The sequence below is a fragment of the Sciurus vulgaris genome (assembly GCF_902686455.1).
Source record: "Sciurus vulgaris genome assembly, chromosome: 12".
Lineage (NCBI taxonomy): Eukaryota > Metazoa > Chordata > Mammalia > Rodentia > Sciuridae > Sciurus > Sciurus vulgaris.
In genome coordinates, this window is record NC_136473.1 from 110,699,178 (window position 1) to 110,718,964 (window position 19,787).

The window sequence follows — 19,787 nt, forward strand, 5'->3', positions numbered from 1 at the left end:
GGAGTTCACTTAGACTGGCATATGGAACTTTTCCCCACCTTAATCAGGAAAACAGGTTAAAGTAGATTATTAAAGAATTAAATAGAGACAGAGTGAGAAATTTGCAAGTGTAATTATGGAAACATCCAGTGTGAAGCAGAGGGATTTGATGTCCAGTTGGCAGAGCAAGTTACAGACAGGACTGGGCTAGGCTTTCAGAGAAGCATTGCTCTGGACGTGGGGAGTGCTTGGACTTACATGCCACCCAGGTCACTGTGTGGTAGCCATTCTCTCTCAGTTGAGAATTTTCTAATTTGCTGTGACCCTGGTTTACTTGGGGAGAATTCCTGCTTCTTTGGTGAATTGCATCTTTTTTACGATCTGAATAGATGAGACTGTTTCCTTTTGGATGCCTGCGTCTTATTTATCCTGCGTAACTTATTTGTTCCACATACCTGCAAGCTGACCCTTTGACATCTCCCCATTTCTTTCTTCTGGTGGTCACCACTTTCTGTATCCACGTGTTTGGCGCGTAGATTCCGTGATAAGTGAGATCACGAAGCACTCTTCTTTCTGTTCTGGCTTGTCTCACTGAGCGTAATGCCATTTGCAACACATCAATGAACCTGGAGAAGAGAGAACGATTACCTACCCACCAAGATGGGCGACAACTCGTGAGCTTATCCATATGCTGTGTTAGCAGGCTGGAGAAGCAGGCATTTTCATAAATTGCTGGTGAAAGGGGGAAATGTCACAAACTTCATGGTGGTGACGTTGTCAATTACCTCTTGACCCTAGGTTCGACTCTAAATATTTCCTCCTAATGTTAAAGAACACGCAATAAAGAAAAGTGAAATTGTGATATTTGCAGAAAAATGGGTGGAACTGGAGACCACCATGTTAAGAAAAATAAGTCAAACTCAGAAGGTCAAGGTATATATGTTTTCTCTCATAAGTGGAAGCTAGAGAGGAAAAAGTAGAACAAAGATGGGGGTCTCCTAACAATCAAAGGGAGATCAGTAGAGGAAAGGGACCAAGGGGTGGGAGATGGGGAAGGAGGAGGGAAATGGTGGGGAGTGTATTCCCAAATTATATTGTTATATTGTGTGCATGTATGAATATGTAACAACACACCCCATAATTATGTACAACTATAATGCACCAATAAAAATGTGGAAAAATATGCAAAAGATTATTTATTTCAGCATTGTTTATACTGAAAAAATTTCAGTATCACCTAATGTCTACTCATAGGAGATGGGTTGAGTGAACCATGGTAATTCACATAATGTAAAGCTATCTAATTATTAAAAAATGAGAAAGTTCTCTAGGAACTGCTATGGTGTAATTACCAAAAGATATTGTTAAATGATAAAAAGCTAGGTACCAAAGAACATATATAGAGTCTGTTGACCTTTTATTAAAGAAGAAAATTTTAAAATGCATATATTTATCTTTGCAAAAAGCAACAGAGGTAGGACAAACCAATAGACAAAGTCGGGGACTCCCAGGGGTGTTGGAAGAGAAGGGAACCAGACAGGCTGCCGAGGGGTGGCGTGACTCCGGAACGTCTCTGCAGGGTCCTGCCTTTCAGGAGCTTGTGTGCTCCCTATTTCAGAAACACATAGTTATGTCAGCAGCCTGGGAAGGGAGGAGAACCTAAGGCCAAAAGGTAAGCTCAGGAACCTCAGGTATTTCAAACACACTGCATAACACACGGAAGGGAGAGAGTGAGGAACCAGCTGATCGTGGGCACCGCCTTGGACTACACGTAGAGGGGAGCAGCACAGCAGTGCTAGACTTTCACTAGGTTTCCTTTGTGTAGTTGAGACCACTCATGATGTGTTCTAGGACCAAGCACATGAGTAGGTCATTGCCACATGTGAGCTCATTGCCCACAAAGGACGTAGTGGATGGGGTGAGGGTGAGCCAGCAAAGACCCTGCCAGCAGGTGGCATTTAGTGGTGTTGGTGAACTCCTGGTTTCCTAACCATGTACATGTTTGTGTAGACGTGTGTGCATGACTGCTTGTTAATGTGCCTTGATTTGCATGTGTACGTATATAAGCATTCATCAATTTCCAAGTTTTGTCTACTGACAGCGCCTAGGAGCAAGAGCACCCCAATAACAATGAGCTCAGCCAACATCCAGATCTTAGTTTCTAAATACCATCTCCCCAAGAATCAGGCTCCTTGAGAAATGGAAAATGCCTGGGCTGGAGCAGGGTGGGTAGAAATGAGGCTGTAATATCTTCTTATGCTAGAAAATAGAATGTTCTTGAAGAAAAAGAAAGGAAGAGGGAGGAAGGGAAGGCAAGAAAGAAGGGAGAGAGAGACAGGGCTCCATCTGGAACAGACTCTCACGCACCAAAGCTGAGATAATTTGAACACCAAAGTGCCTACAGATAGCACTGAGCTCATGTGCATCATAAATGAATGAGAGGGGGCTCTCGCGTACAGTGCGGCCGACTCCCGACTGGGAAACGTGAGGGGAATGTCCGAGTTGGAAACCCATCATTTTGCAACCATCATAGGGAAGATGGGTTCAGGCAGGAGTCCACAGTAGATGAAGCGGGACGGTTGGACCTTCCAGGCCTGGGAGTGGGACTTAGCACTCCAAGAGCCAAAACTCAGCCACCTGGCCACATGACGTCGAGGGAGATTGGGAATGTCTTGCTGTGTGTTCAAGAAGAGGACAGTTCTTTCCCCAAGAGCACGTATCACATATGAGGTTTTGACGTAGGAGAGCATCTAGCTGCAGGGGCTGGTCTGCAAGGAGCCTCCTCCAGGACATCGCTGCTCTGGTGTTCATGCTCCGTCGGGTCTCTTCCCGCGCTGAATAGGGATGGTGTGGGCTCTTGCTAACCGTCGGAAGAGGGGGAGGCAGACGTGACTGCAGAGCACCAGGCCTGGCCTGAAGGACTCTGCTGGCGTCTGCCATTTTCCTCCTCGGGTTGCATGCTGGGAAGACACGTGGCATCATGGGAAAAGCCTGGCTGACCTGCTGGAGTGGCCACGTGGAGAGTCCAGTCAGGTGGTGCCAGGCCCACTGCTGGGTGACGCTGAGAGCTGCCAGTGAAGCCGCCAGCCCACGGCCCCTCGGAGAAAATGAGCTCTTGCTGTCTCAAACCTCTAAATGCTGGTGCAGTTCGTTGCACAGCGCTGGACAATTGAAATTCTAGCAGATGGGGTCACGGCGCCAGTATAAACTGTACAACTGAACGACCGACTCAGATGTGTGATTTTTTAAATATGAAGAGCAGAAGGGAAATCTGTGCATATGAACGTCGTAGTGTTCAGAGGATGTAAGAGTCACTAAAGTGTTAAGTATAATTTTCTGTTTATAAAGCCATTGATATATTTGGTGAGGTTCTTTTAGACAATTAAAATACTTTCAAAGCAAATCAGATAGATTACATTGATAGATGCTTCTTAATATGCTTAAGGGCACTAAAGCATGTTTTTCTAAATCAACTGACCTGTGGTCTCCGTAAATGACTCTAAAGCTTTCTAGATTGATAACTAGAGTAACAAAACTCATAGGTAGAAGCAAGATAATTAAGCAGCACCAGGTTTCAAAATTTGTTTCTGAAACAAATATTAAATAAAAACCCTGAGTGACAACAGTCTCTTTCACAGGTGCAGACACAAAGGCCCCCGTTCCAGGGACACCAGCATTATTTTGACAATGTTGGTTGAGGGCTTTCACGGTGAGTCCTGTAGGTAGAATGAGTTTCCGGAGCCCTGGGCTTTCATGCTTTGATAAGCATGATTGGCTGGGTGCTCTTCCCCAGGGGCACCCGATCATGCAGGGGGCTCAGGGAGATGCCTTCCACCCCGTGCTGTCCCTGGGAGTTGCCCCTGGCCTCTGAGCACCCTTCACTCTGGTTTGAAAATAAACACCACAGTGGGGTCCCAGGGAGGGATCCGGCTGGGAGACCTGCAGTAGCCTCATCTCGCAACGGGAGACGTAGGAGTGGACATTCATCAAGAAGCTCCTAAAATATTAGCCTTGGCTCCAGAAGAGCCCCCAACCCTGCTCTGTTCCACGCAGGAATTCTAGAACACATCTGCAGACTCCCGTGTGGCTGGGAGGAGCAGGGCTGTGGAGTTTGTCCCCGCTTGTTACTCCAGCACGCTCGGAGGGGCTGCCTCCTCCTGTGACCACCCTGTTCCTAGGGCGGTGCCCCTTCCCCACCAAGGGCTGGTAATAAGGCAGTGGAGGAGAGACAGACTCTGGGCCCAGAAACTCCCCTAGCCTGCTCGACAGAGGGTCTGTTGGGCAAAAGAGAGAGGCTTTTCAGAAGTCTGACCTCAGCATTCCAAAATTCAGCTTAGGACCAGTTTTCCTGGATGGATTTTGTTTTGGGCAGGAGTCGGGAGTGGGCGTGAAAGCTCTTGGAAGCAGACATTTGTACAGCCTTGACTCGGGACAGCTGGGGAGAGCGGTCAGCGTTCACACAGACTGGGGCTTGGTAGACGTGGCCCCGGACACTGTCGGGACTGGTGAGAGCATGTGCTGCTCAGTCCCCTGCTGGGGCCTCCGCGTGCAGAGATGGTGACCCTGAAGGACCCGGCGCTCCCAGACCAGGCAGGGGGTGCCAGGCAGGCCGGGCAGAGTCAGGCGGGAAGCAGGTGCTCAGCACCTTGGCACTTCTGCAGGGTCAGGGGAGGAGAGCGGGCCAGCCCAGGGGGGAGTCAAGCTGTGCTAAGACCCACTGCTTGTTCACAGAGGCGCGAGGAGCGGGGTTGGAGACTGGCAGAGGCAGAGGAAGGAGGAGGAAGGACAGGAAGAGGATAGGGAGGAGGGAGGAGGTCCTCTGTGGGCTTTGCTGAGACCCAAGGTGGGGTCTGTGTTCACACAGCCAATGCTTCATGCCCAGGCCTGGGCGTCACGTCTGCCCGCGGCCCGTGTGGAACCGGGGAGTGGGCTGGTCCGGGCTGTCTTTAAACCCATGCTCCTGGTTCTCCGTAGGGGTGCGGGCAGCAGTTCCACTGAAGGAGGAGACCAGCAAGCGGGCGGAGACCCAGCTAAAGGGCAGGCACCTTCGAGCCTGTGCTCTGTTTGCGCGAGTTGGGCAGGATCTCAGACGCCCCTGTGGCTCGGCAGAGGCTGCTGCCATAGTGACTACACTGGGAGTGGGCCAAGTGTGTCCCTGGCTCGGTGGCCAGCAGGATGGTGGACAGACTGACCCTAGACCGGCAGCCATCCCCCCGTGCTCAGGTCCTCTGTGGGGGTGCAGATTCCCCTTTTGCTAGTCACCCGGATCCTGCTTCAGTTCAGTCGCTGTTTTGGTTTGGATGTGAAGTGCCAAGGCCGCAGGTTTGGAGGAGAAAGGATTGGGCCGCAGCCCTGGCCTAATCAGTGAATGGATCCCTGGTGGGGTGACGGAGCGCTAACTGGAGGCAGGTGGGCTGTGGCTGGAGGAGGTGGGCACGGGGGGCGTGGGCACGGGGGCGTGGCCACAGGCACAGATTTGTATCTGGAGAGTGGAGTCTCTCTGTCCCCTGATCACCGTGTGAGCAGCTGCCCTCTGCCACACTCTTCCTCCATGACGTTCTGCCTCACCTTGACCCCCGAGGAATGGAGCCGGCCTTCTGTGGACTGAGACCTCTAAAACCGTGAGCCCCCAGATAAACATTTCCTCCTCTACAATTGAGCAGCTTGGGTCCTCCGGTCACAGCAGCAGAAAAGCTGACCAGGACAGCCGGCCACGTGGTCTTCTGGTGCTCCTTCCCCCGCAGCAGTGCCCGGAGCCTCCGTGATTTGAGGCCCCGCATCTGGGTGCGCGGAAGGCTGCGGGAGGTTCCCTGAGGCACCACGTCCCAGAGTGATGCTCTGAAGGGTGGCCCAGGGCCCACGGAGGCTGCAACGCTGGGCAGCGCGTGGGGAACACATGGTCAGACCCCACCCCAAGTACGCGGGCCGGGGCCAGAGTTCTGTTTCAGGTCCTCCAGGCAACCTTGCTGCCATCCTAAAGTCTGAGAAGCACTATTCTGAGGGACTCCATTTGTCACTTTGAATTTTTTTCTCTTTCCCTACAGATGATGTTTGTTACTGGTGCAAACTGATTTCTGAATATAGAGATAAAAATTAAGTACCTGCTCAAGCAGTGTGATCTGAGAGGTGCTGCAGGATTTTGTATGCTCAGTGACATCCCAGAGCATGACGCTGTCAGCCTGTCTCCATTCGTGTAGGTTTCCAGACTGTGAGGGAATGATTGAAAGAAAGCCCAACGTGCCTCAGCCGTTGAGACCTCGAGGCAAGGGGCTCGTGTTATTTAGGATTTTGCTTCAGATGCTTTTAAAGGAGAGACCTACAGTGATAATGGGAATGGACTGGTCATAATACAAGCACATTCTGGTTGACGTGCAGGTCTGGGTGGATAACCCTACAGTCCCACAGTCACGAGGATCCCAGGTTCTTTCTGTCTTGTTCCTCCGCCATCCTCAAACGACCTCTTGAATCTTGTGATCCAATATGATTGCCCCAGCTCCCACCATCACATCTGCATTCCAGCCAGTAGGCAGATGTAAAGGAAAGGTACTCCTATTTAAATGAGTAATGATAAGAGCATGATCAGAGCTGCAAACTGGTGTTGGGTTGGGCTTAGAGTCATTCCTCCTCTTTTTCTGTTCGATTTTGTCCTCAGAAGAGCAGATGGTTCATGCTGGTGGGAGCGAGTTGGAGAGTGTGGTCTCGTGGGGTTGGATCACACAGGGCCTGCAGACCTAGATGGGAGCAGGATGTCAGGATGCAGCCTCGGAGGGGGCCTGAGGGGGTGTCCCCCAGAAGCTGCCTTCTCGGGAAACCTCATCTGCCTGCTCCCTGGGCTCTGCCGTGGGTGTGGGTGTCAGCCCCATGGTGCCGGGACCTCCCTGGCTCATGGCCTCATGGAACTGTGAGGTCTCTGGGGACAGACCTCCTGTGTCCCCATGGCCTGCCACATGGTAGGTCTTTAGCCAGTAGCCTGAGCAACGCACAAATGGACCCTCACAGAACCACAGCCTCCCTGGCTTCTCAGTGTCGCTGGGGGAGGCCGAGGAGAGGAAGGCTGCTGGGCACGGGAGCGTGTGGGCTTGGCAGGCAGGAGGGCCTCCTGGGGCCTCGGCGCCAGCTTGGAGAGGCGTGGGGAGGAGAGCACAGCGGGAGGAGAGCCGAGCCTTGGAGCCTCGGGCTGTGGAGGACGGGGCAGGTGGACGAGAGTCGCCAGCTAATCGGACGCCTTTGAGAAGCAGGACCACCTCCACCCACCCTGTCACGCACTCAGACACTGCCACGCACTCAGACACTGCCACGCCGACGGGCACACTACTGCTCCTGCGGGTCCCCTACTCTTCTGCTGGGGACGAAACCATCCTGTCCTTGATCGAGAACCCTGGCGGATGTTCTTCTGGATGTGCCTCTCCCTGCGTCCCCGCCCCACCCACTCACACTGGCAGGGGGACGCATTCCCACCAAGTGAGTCAGAGGGGAGCATCAGTCTATGGAGCGGATGTCGCTTCAAAAGGCAATGACACAGCATTGCACAAAGCTCACTAGTACCGCCTGTCAGGGAGCAACGGTGCTGATGGCAAGAAAGGGGTAATTTTGGTGAATTCAAAGGAGATAAGATGACTGTAATTAAGGGGGACTGCTTCTAAATACTCCCAGAAAAAAGCAAGGCCGTTCTGCATCCTGCTGCAACGTGGGAGGGAGGGGAGCCAGCAGAGGTCGGTGTCGGTGGGAGGAGGGATGGCCGTGCTCCTGTGGTGTGCTCACCCTGTCTCCAGAACACGCCTCGGCAGCAAGCAGGATCCTTGGAGGTCACGGTCAGAGGGTTGGCTCAGAATAAACTCCCAGGCTTCTTCCTGGTTTTCTACTCTGGCTTTGTCCCAAAGCTGGTTAAATGGTGGTCTCCTGTGAGCCACCCATTTCCTGTTGGCAGGGCCCCTCACACGGCAGCCAGGGCGTCTTGGACTCCAGTGTGGAAGAACTGTTGTTATTCACTATCGCGTGTTCACTCCCAGATTCCCTGAGCAGGTTGCATTCCCTTCAGTTCTGGGCCTCAACCTGGGCCCCCAGAGTGCCTCTGTGTGGGTCCTTGGTGCAGGTCAGATGGCTGACTGGACTCACCCCTGGGTCCCCAGAGTGCCTCTGTGCGGGTCCTTGGTGCAGGTCAGGTGGCTGACTGGACTCGCCCCTGGGTCCCCAGAGTGCCTCTGTGCGGGTCCTTGGTGCAGGTCAGGTGGCTGACTGGACTCGCCCCTGGGTCCCCAGAGTGCCTCTGTGCGGGTCCTTGGTGCAGGTCAGGTGGCTGACTGGACTCGCCCCTGGGTCCCCAGAGTGCCTCTGTGCGGGTCCTTGGTGCAGGTCAGGTGGCTGACTGGACTCGCCCCTGGGTCCCCAGAGTGCCTCTGTGCGGGTCCTTGGTGCAGGTCAGGTGGCTGACTGGACTCGCCCCTGGGTCCCCAGAGTGCCTCTGTGCGGGTCCTTGGTGCAGGTCAGTGGGCTGACTGGATAGTGGAAGGCGGGGGCCGCCAGCCCAGGCAGCCTGCATGCATGAGGTGGGATCTGAAGGATGTGATGGAGGAAGGAGGTCTTCGCCCACGCAGCCCCGGGCCCGGCCCTGGCCATGATCAGCTCTCTCCATCAGGCATGTAAACACGCTCTGAAGGGGACATCCTCAGTCCAGCCTCAGGAAGTGACGATTCAGAGAAGGCAAGGTGGGTTTTCCAGGCCACAAATCTCTGCAGTGGAGGAAGCCAGGAGACCTGTTCCGTTCCAGGGGCGTCTCCTTCAGCGCCCCACACCCTGCCCTCTCACTTGGTCAGGGTCAGGAAGTCTGCCAGGGTCACCAGTAGCTTGAGACTCGGTCCCTGCCATACTGAACGCACTGCTGGGTTGCGGGGCGAAGGCAGAGCACTGCCCCTCCCGAGGCCACATCTGGTGCTGGGAGCTGTGCTCAGGCCACGTCACCCGGCCAGCAGTGACTGAGGCTGCCGAGGGCAGTCTGTGTGCCACGTGGCTGTCCCTAAAGCCGGGATATTGCCTGGGGTCGTCTGAGTGAGCCCCATGTAGCGGCAGGTCCTCGTGTGGTGGAGGACAGGGGGATGATCGGTGTGAGAAAGGCCTGATGGGCCGTGGCAGGCTTCCGAGGTGGGGGAAGGTCCGCAGCCCGAGCGTGGGAGTCCCTAGAGCTGGGACGGGGAGGGGGCCTCGGGAGCTCCCGGGGAACAGCGCCCGCCCGGCACCTCAATGTTAGCCCAGTGGGACCCCCGGGTTTGTGAGCTCAGAACCAGAACTATGAGTTCGTACTGTTTGAGCCACTCAGGGAGTGCGGTTGGAAAGCGGATGCAAGGCCATGATGGAGCGCTTCCTGGTGGGCATCTGGAAGATTCCAGGAGGGGTTGGCAGGATGTGCAGGAGAGAACAGGTTCCACTGAGCGCGGACAGGGAGCGGAGGGAAAGGAAGAGAGAAGCCAGGACACAACGGGGCGGAGGGCGGGGACCACCTCCACTGCCTCCCCGTGCCACACATGCCCTAAGTCAGCCACTCAACAGAACAAACGAAGGGGAAGCACCTGATGGAGGAAGGGAGGCCCAGAGGAGGGGAGGCCCAGCAGAGGGGAGGCCCAGAGGAGAGCATGTGTGCCAGCAGAGGCTGTGGTCAGGAGGCAGTGGTGGCCAGCGGCTCCACGGGAAGGTACACGGGCCTTCAGGCGTGCCACCTGTCCTGGTGAAGAGTGGCATCCTGTACTTATTGGCTCGAATCGTAATACTAAACAGTCCGATCTACAGACCCACTCCCTCGAGGCACTGGAAATGTTCGTTATATAGAAACCGAGTCTCAAGTTCAGGACGTGAAAGATGTGAAGTGGTTTCTCCCTGTTATCATTTCTTTCTCGTTGATCCTTTTCTAGTCTCATTCTTTTCCTCTTTCTTTTTTCAGAGACACACACAGGCGTGTACACACACACACACACACACACACACACACACACACACACACACACACACACTCCTAACAGCTGAATTTTAGTCCACTGCTTCAAGTTGCCATAACCCCAGGCAGAGGCCTTGGAACCCAGCTCCCTTGAACAGACGATGAGAAGAGATTGTGACCACAGAGAAGACCAGCTGGTAGTGGCAGGACCCACGCCCAGGCCTCCTGGTGTCCCCCAGAGCCAGGGGCTCTCTGTCGCACTCCACCTAGGTGCAACAGAGGCGCGGCGGGCAGTCACGGGATCCCCAGAGCACCGCGGCCCCTCTGCCCAGCCCTCGCCCCCCGCCCGGCCCCTGTTCTCGGTGAACGCATCAGACCCACCTTGGTTTGTCAGCGGGTGGGTGGGAGCAGATGCTTGGCTGTCTGTTTTGGACGGTCACGCCGAGCTCGTGCAGAGTAATGACGAGGAAGCATGCTGGTGCTGGTAGACCTTTACAAAAATTAAAAATCAAAATGTTCCTTAGTGGGGAAAATGGCATATAAATTATTATATCTGTGCTATGAAAATTAGTGTGGCAATTAAGAATAATGAATTAGCTTTGTTACACTGACCTGGAAAAACTGTATACTCATTAAGAATTGAATTGCAGAACGTGACGTATGGAGTTATCATATTTTTGTTCAAATATATAGAAAAATACATGGAAGGAAAGGCACCACCTTGATTTCTCTTCTAATTCCTCGTGAGGGGCACTCGTGTTCGGCGTTCTGGCAAGAAGCTTCTTCCTTGAGTAATTTGAAGAATGTTAAGAGAGAAGGGAGTTGGCCTGGGGCGTGGGGCCAGCCTGTAGGAAGGGTGACCACACCGCCGTGGTGACCGCCAGGCACAGGCCAGCCCGCGCCTGTGTCCCGCTGGCATGTGGGCGGAGCCTTGCAGAGTCCGCGCCTTGACGACCCCTCGCCCTCCGGTTCCTGCCCTGGGCTCCCTGTCTCCTCACTCCCTGGCTGGTGAGCTGAGCCTGGCTCAGATGACCAGCCTGATTTTTGGGCGCCCCTGCTCTCCTCCCTGAACCCCAGCCTCCGGGCTGTGTGGTGCACCAGGCAGACGTGTGGGCCCTTCCTCCTACCACGCCTTCTGTGGACCCTCACCCGAAAGGCTGGCCTGCTGGCCAGGTCCTACGTCTGGCCCAGCTCATGCCAGGGCCCTCTTTGGGGTTGGATGAGGCTCCCCCAGCCCCAGCGTGAGGCTGGCCTCTGCTCATGGGCAGATCTACTGCTCAGAGGGTGACCACTGTCAGGCTGAGCTTTTGCTGCGGCTGTGCCCTGCCTGCTGCCTGGGTGGCTCAGATGTGTTGGTTTCTGGAATTCAACCAGTAACATTACTGCGTCCCCTTTGTGCCCTGGACCGGGACCTCCAGCTTTTCCCATTGCCTCTCCTTAAAAGGCCAGCCTCTGCTCTGCCTCCGTGTCTCCCTGTCCATCCTGCAGGATATTTCTCCCCGACAGCCCTGGACCCCTGCGTGACCATCACACAGGCCAAGTTTCCCGTCAGAACAAACTTACACAGTGTTCTGGCTCAGTTTGCTATGATGCTTTCTTGTGTGGCTTTGTCCACCACCTGGACAGTGCTCCCAGCTGGAAAGCTCACATCTCATCACTTGATCCTCTCCCCTTGCCCCACAAAGGTGCTGACCGCTCAGATCCAGAAGTAGAATCTGAAACACGAGAACACGCACCCTCCTGTTCCAGGAGGCAGCAGGCAGAGCTGCTCTCCATCCGGGGCCACAGGAAACCTGTTCATGAATCTCGGAAGCCTCCCTTAGTGGATGAAGCAGACACTTGGCCTCCCTGAACCTTTATCTTCCCCCAATTAATATTGAGAATACCCTTTGCAATATCTCTTAAGAGCACTAGAGAGCATGTCCACGGAGAGTGGCTTAGAGTGAAGCGGCTGGGTTTGAAGCACAGGTGGGTTCCGACTCCTTCCTGCTCTGTCCTCAGTGACTCTGCCCTTCACACCCGCTCGCCCTCTCCGTCTGCCCAGGGCTGGCTGGATGGTGACCCTGCTCTAGACGGCATGGAGCGTGACCTCGAGCTCAGAGCAGACCCCACTACCATGCCTCTGCTGAGTGTGTCTCTGATCTCGAGGGCAGCGAAGTACCACCACCAACCGTCCTGGTGTTGATAGGACTTCCCTGCGTCCAGCACATGCCTCACAACTGAGAGAACCAAGAGCGAGGCGAAGCAATGATGGGGGCTGTCCCCACGATCGGCAACGTCCATGCGTGGTCTGTTTTCATTAGCCTGTGACCTCGAGCTATTACAGGGGAACCACTCAGATAGTTAAGAGGGGGCACTGGGCTTCGCTTGCCTGTGACCTGGAAGACCCGGAAGGACACCTGCCTTGGTGTCTCAGGGACAGAGCATCGCTCATCTCCACGGCAGCCTCATCAACGTGCTCAGGCCCCTGCCTCTTATGGAGAAACAAAACCTTAGCAGAAGTAGGACTCAGAGGACCTGGGCGGGCGACATTCAAGCCACACTTGAACGACTCTTGCCAAACCATCCCCGGGAGTCCTTTCCTGAGGTACAATTCCCGTCAACGTGGTGACCTGCCCCACTCTCAAGTCCATCTCCCAGTACACTGTGGCATCGTCAAGATGGAGACAGAACGTTCCAGTGCCCTACTATGTATCAGAAGCCACCGCCGCCCTGACTGACGTTACCAGAGATTAAGCTGAATTAAGTGTGTTCAGAGATGTGGTTTCAGGACTTGGAAAAGAACTTGAAGTAATGGCAATGCTCATTGAGAAATGAAGACTTCTAGAAAGAACGCGAGCATGGCCGGACACAATAGACAGCGGTCAGAACAAGGGAAGCTCATAGAAGCAGAAACTTGAAAAACCAGAGCGGAGAAATGACTGGATTTGAGAGAAAGGACACATTGTGGAGAGGAAGGAGGCCCGAGAGTGGATATCAGGAGTCACCGAGGAGACGCGCATTATTGGAGTCTCGATCCATCTCCTCAGCTGCTCACGTGGGTCCTGTCCTCTTGGGGCTCATTCATAACCTGCCACTCAGAGAGTACTTGACAAGTCCTTTAAAATTGAGGAGAAAAGGGAAAAAGAAAATAAGAAAGAAAATGTGAATTCCAACTTTGAATCCATGAATGTGAATAGATTTTGTGGGCAGAAGTAGGCTTGCCCTTACTGGTTTCATAACTGAAGGTTGCAGTCTCTGGAAAATAATGTGTTTCCCCACATCCATGCCAACACTTATTGTTGCTTGTGTTCTTGATAATAGCCATTCTAATTGGAGTTAGATGAAATCTTAGGGTGGTTTTGATATGCATTTCTCTAATTACTAGAGATAATGAGCACTTCTTCATGTATTTGTTGATCACCAGTATATCTTCTGTGAAGTGTCTGCTCAGTTCCTTAGCCCATTTATTGATTGAGTTCTTTGTATTTTTGGTGTAAAGATTTTTAAGTTTTTTATAAATTTTGGAGATTTGTGCTCTGTGTGAAGTATGTGTGGAAAAGATTTTCTCCCACTCTGTAGGCTCTCTTTTCACATTATTGATTGTTTCCTTTGCTGAGAAAATGTGGATGTGGGGAAAAGGCATACTTGCACATTGCTGGTAGAGTTGCAAATTGGTGCAGCCACTCTGGAAAGCAGTATGAAAATTCCTCAAAAAACTTGGAAAGGAACCATTATTTGACCCAGCTATCCCACTCCTTGGTCTTATAACCAAAGGACTTAAAATCAGCATACTACAGTAATGCAGCCACATCAATGTTCATAGCTGCTCAATTCACAATAGCTAGATTGTGGAACCAACCTAGATGCCCTTCAACAGATGAATGGATAAAGAAACTGTGGTACATATACACAATGGAATGCTATTCAGTCATAGAGAAGAATAAATTATGGCCTTTGCAGGTAAATGGATGGAGTTGGAGAATATCATGCTAAGTGAAATAAGCCAATTTAAAAAACCAAAGGCCAAGCGTTTTCTTTGATAGGTGGATGATGATACATAATGGGGGGTTAGGGGGGCAATAGAAGAATAGAGGAACTTTGGATTGTGTAGAGGGAAATGGGGCAGAGGTGGGGGAAGGAAAGACAGTGGACTGAGATAGACATTGTTACCCTGCATACATGTATGAGTACATGAATGGTGTGAATCTACATTGTGCACAACCATGGAAATGAAAAGTTGTAGCCCATTGGTGTACAATGAATCAAAATGCAGTCTTTAAAAGTAAAAATAAAAAAAAAAAAAAAAACAAACAAAAAAACAACAACTTAGCTCCTGAGGACTATAAGCTTCTTGGCCACAAGGTGCACAGTGGCAGCTGGATGGAAGAGCCAGGCTTGGGCTGCCAGTTCCTGTGTGCCTTGGCTGTGGGTCCTGGGGACTGATGGATACTCAGCTCCTATTGCTAACCATCCATGGCCCTCGTTGGTCCTGGCCACCTCCTACAGAGGCCCCCCAGTGTGGGACAGGTGTGACGATGTGGGCAGTGGCTCTTGTTCAGGGCGAGGTCTGAGGAGAGGACCCTGGCTCAGCCTGTTTTGCTGATGGGTATGGACAGCCCTTGACTTCTCTCCTCCATGCCCTGGGGCATGTCCTCTCTGCTTGGACTGATGAGGCACTTGGTCATTCTTCTCTTTTTCTAGTGTCCTTTCCTCATTGCTCTCCTTTTCTAAAGGTTGACGCAGTATGCTGGTGACCTTTGGGGCTTTCTTTGGGAAGAGATGCAGAGAGAAGAAACAGCTCCCCAGGCTCTGCATTCAAGCCTGGCCCCGCCATTTGTAAAGCACGCAACCTGGTTGCCTCCTCTGGCAGAGACGTGTGAGGAGCAGCACCCACCTCCAGGAGTGCTGTGGGCGTCGCCATGAGATGGGAGACTGACACACGCATGGCGCTTGGTGAATGTTGCTTTCGTTTCTGTCTCCAGATGGGCTGTGGGCCGATTCATCTCTAGATGAACTGATGTTTATGGGATGACAGTATCCGTGCATCTGTGGTGATTTAGCACTGATTAGGAACTCGAAATCAAAGACACAAACACATGGCACAGATTCGGTTTGAGATTTCTGACATCCCAGATTTGTTCTGTTTCAGAATTGAGAAAATAAATAGTTTTTGCTCAAATCTGTACTAACATTTTAATAAACAAAAAATGAAATATGCAATGTAGGTGGTAGCCGAGAAGAAAAATGCCATCTCTTTAGGACTCATGTTGCTTTATTTTGCGAAACTCACTTCTTTGTTGAATCAGTGCCTCTGTCGGGACCTCTGCACCCAAAGGAGTCGCTGAGAGTCTCTGGTGAGAAAAGCCTGTACATTTCTTCCTATCACATTTTAGGTAACAAGTCGGCCTCAGCAAATTGAGAGAGGAAGGTCAGGTGGTGGGTGTCAGGGCAGGGTGGCCGCCATCGGCAATCGGCTCCTGGAAACAGACAACTTCCTGTGTCCTCAGGCTGACCCACTGAGGGTGGCTCCCGTTCTCTCACCTCACCAGCCTCCCTGCCCATAGGGAAGTGTTGGCATTTGGCCCCCGGGGTTCCTGCCACTCCGAAATTCCCTGGTTCCCTGAATACAAAAGTGGCAAAGTGGCGGAGCCACAGGAGCCACCTGCGGAGAACAAGGGCAGCCGGAGGAGCCAGACTCAGAACCTGATGCACAAACTTAGCTGGATCGGGGGCAAAGCGGCGGGTCCTCCGGAACCTGAGAATGGCCGATGGAGGTGCAGGCGGAGGTCCTGGTTCCAACAAAGTGGCCGTAATTGGCCTTCTGCCATGATCTGTCCCCTGGAGTTTACTCTCTGCACCTCCTACTCCCATCACGGAGCCGAAGGGTGCACGGAGACACTGTGCCGAGGTGTGACGTGCAGGGTGTGACGTGCTGGAAGACAGGCAGGCCTTCACAGGGTCGGGAAAGAAGTTGGTTCAGTGGGGGGTGCAGCAGCTGCTGAGGACAGAACGGGCCTCCCACAGGCAGGGGACGTTTAGGAGGGACATGGAGCAGATGCTGCAGGTCTGTCCTGGAGAGAGGGATGGGGCACTGAGGAGGATCGCAGGCAGGGCAGGTTCCAGACCAGGGAGATGGATGGCGGGAGTTCGTTACAGTGCGGGTGGCAGTACAGCTCAGCTAAGCTCCCCCTCCCTGCCTCCCTCCCTCCCTTCTACCTAGAGTGAAATGGCATCTCTGGGAGCAGGGAGCAACCTCCCTCCTCAAGCACTCTTTCCATTTTCAGCAGGTTGGCTTATGAATCCATTACTCCTTCTATGGGTTGAAATACACATTTTGATAGCAGCTGGTCACCCAACCTGTTTTATTTCCCGAGCTACCGAGGCTAGAATTCCGAGGCTCTTTGACTTTGAAGATGGCAGATGCATACTTCTGGAATCTTCTTTCCTTCATGGATAGCTTCTAGTCCTCCTTAAGAGAAATAGAATCCTTCTCCCTTCATCGTGGATATCCTAGCTAAAGCCAGCCTTCTGTGGCCGGCCCTTAGTTCTGTCTTGGTGAATATGTCTTTCCAGGGTTCACTGCTGGGGTTGCGTTTTCTCATTGGGCCCTTTTATCACATAACTAGAAGTTGTGCGTCTAAGTGCGTGCAGGCTTCAGTCTGCAAAGTCCCCCATCTCAGTCTTCAAGGTGAGTTCTACGGTAGCACTGGTGAGCACCACGGACTAACTCCATTATTTTCAAACTGAAAATGTTGGTTGCCTACATTTTTTTTCTTGAAAAGCTCGTGTACATTTTCAGCTCTGGTCCCACTAAATCGTTACTGCTGGTCCCATTAAAACCTTATTCTCTCACATTTCCACAAACCAATTCATTTGAATAAGGTCCCATGAAAACCACATCAGATATCTGAGGTAGCATTAGCATCCAGGAAATAAAACAAGAGTGCCTTCTCAAAGACAAATTTTGTCAAGATATTGCTCAAAATATTAAGGAGGTTAACAGAGGGGGAAGAGCAATGCATTTGGAATCCTAAAAAACTGAGTTCAAATTACAACTCTGCCACTGAGTGACCTTGAGCTTTGGGAGAATTAAATGAGATTAAAATGATAAAATATCTGGTACAATCCAGGATACTTGGAGTTGCGCAATAATTGTTGCTATCCTGTGTTAGCTTTGTATCACTGTAACAAAATACCTGAGATAATCAAGTTAAAAAGAGGAAAGGCTTATTTTGGCTCACAGTTTTGGAGGACTTCAGTACGTGGTTGGCTGGCCCTGTGCGTTGGGCCTGTGGAGGGGCAGCACATCCTGATGGGAGCATGTGGTGGAGGAAGCTGTTGCCTCGTGGCAGCCTGGAAGTGAAAAGAAAGAGGAAAGAGCCTAAGGACCCAAGGTCCTCTTTGAGGACACACTCCCACCCGTGACCTAAAACCTCCCCTTCTAGGCCTGAGTTCTTAAAGGTCCCACCACCTCCCAATAGTTTCCCGGGGCTGGGGACAAGCCTCCAACACATGTGCCTGTGGGGCCATTTCAGATCGACTGTGGCTCACCCTTGCCCTTTTCTGCCCTGACTCCCTGAGATTCTCTGGTGACTTTAAAGCAGTAGGTTTTCCTACCTTCACTGAAAACATAATGGTCTGGCTAAGAAGCCTGTCCCGTCACCAAGGAGCCCGCTCTGTGCCTCTCCTCCCCAGCACAGTCTCGGGCTGGGCCCCGAGCAACGCTTCCTCTGGGCCTGCTCTGGTCTCCGCCAGGACGCACACCGCACACACGCCGCCTCTCCTGCTCTGACTCACACCCCTCCCTCACAAAGGCAGGGAAGGAGCAGGAGGCTGCCTGGCGTCTGGCCGAGGCTGAGCAAGCACATTAAGGGGCCGAGCTGGACTGGAAACCTTCGGGTCTGGCCTAGAGAGGAAAGCGAGCTCGCACTGCTCTTTGATGCGGTGGGAAATCTGAAGGGAGGACACAACACTAAGGGGATTTTGCTTCTATGTAACGTGTTTCTGGTCAGCCAGGACTTGTAGGTGCCTTGTTACTATAGAGACTGAACTAGTCAAAAATAGGCTGAGTCGTGTGGTGTCAACCACTGACAGACACCCAGCATGACCCGAGGCTCAGCTGCGAATGCAGGAACAGAGCCCCGGGCCCCCCTGGTGTGTGTTGGACTCCGTGTCAGCTCTTCCCTGCCCAGTGAGGATGAGGTGGTAGCATCTGGTCTCTGGTTCAAATCCTGGCTCTGTTGTTTGACTTTGGACAAGTAATAGAATATTTCTGTGTCTCAGTTGCTTCATCTGTAAAATGGAATTAATAAGACAGCATATTTAATGATTATTTCTTATTTCTTATTAATCTAACAAATATTATTATTGGCAACTTAGAGTGTTCTGGGCACTCTTCTGAGTTAATAGAGGCAAATATTCGGCCACCGTTCCTGTTCTCAGGCCTCAGAATCTGCCTCCTGACGGATTCCCACATGGGCCTAGCTGTGCCACCTGGAGAGATTCAGAACCCATTTTCATGCTGATTTGCATATTTGCAGCCCTTAACCTAGCAACGATTTTAGCCCTTTAGTTTTCCTGCTTCTGATTAAACAGGTGTGGTTCTTTTAACTGCCCCAGAGGCGGTCGGTGGTCACCAGCTGTGTTTCTGGGGCTGGCCCAGGGGCCACTCCGGAAGGAGGCAGCCGGGTGGACTGGGGTCCACACCGCGTGGGGGTCCCAGTTCTGCCGCTCACTCTTGACCTTGCTGCTCCTGCCCTGGAATCCGTGTTCTCACTTTATGAGCCGAACAGAGGCTAGTTGAAGGTCATCCTCTGACTTGCTCCTCCTGCTCTTGCACCCTGTCCTCTGGCTGGGACCCTGGCAGCCGAGAGCCTAGCTGATGAACTGGGCCCAACCAGCCCTTGACCTGGCAGTTTTAAATCCTTATCAGTTGTTACTTTGTAACAACTGGAGTCATCTTAAACTTCTTGAACTCTGAACTTGACTTGCTCATAATAAAGGAGGAAAATAAACTGCCTGAATGTTCATGGGTCCAAGATCCTCCATGGCAGCATGCACCAAGATTTTCTGTAACACCCTGCACCACGCTGTCTCAGCAGGTAGGATGTTTGTTTATTCTTAGTGAAGGAGCCCTTCTGGACTTATTTAACTATAGACTTTGGTCCTGTATCACTCTCATGCGTACAAAGCAGCCTAGTCCTATCTTGTTTCAAAAGTCTATTCTTTATTCATAAAATGCCCCAAAGTCAAGGTGCTTGGTTGGTTTGGCATAACCCCCAGACTTCCGACTTTTCCAGGACTCCATCAACCCAGAGATCATCCTTTGATGTTCTTACAAGCACAGTAACATCGCTAAGAAGCATTTTATCCCTGGGTAGGGCAATGTTTGCTTGTTGCCAATTAAGCTTTAGTTTTAGGGCTTCTTACCAGCACAACCCTGTCCTTTCTTGCATGGATCACTCTTACAGAAATGTTGTCATGTGGAAAGGCAGTCGAAGAATATGCAGCCACCAAATCTAGGAGAAGTATAGAAAGTCATGCCAACTATCTAACCCACTTTTCTGGATTACAGTGTTTGTCAACTTTTAAAAAATCGTAATTTGTCATGATTTATTTTCTCTTTCTTCATTATTATTACATCTTGTATCATATTCACAATTTTACATTATTTTCCCTGGAGAGAGATCAATCTGCAAATTGCATGGATCTTGGGCCCATCACATGTGGATCTGCCCCATTCTTAGGTAATTTTTTGTTGTTGGTGTTTAAATTTAACTATGGCGGCAGTGCTAGGCTGTTGGACAGATTCCATTACAGTGAGGGGCTTCTTCTTATCACAGTGCTGGTGGTTTTGATTTGTTGTACTTCTTCAACATCGATGAAAATATTTTGAGACATA

General features: G+C 51.8%; 1 protein-coding gene across 1 annotated transcript in view; it reads left to right on the forward strand.

Moving 5' to 3' along the window:
- The window catches only part of LOC306641168 (uncharacterized protein), a gene marked incomplete at its 5' end in the record, with an annotated part of 214,917 nt that overhangs the window by 102,726 nt on the left and 92,404 nt on the right, over nt 1-19,787 (forward strand). The gene's annotated exons all lie outside the window — the stretch shown is intronic.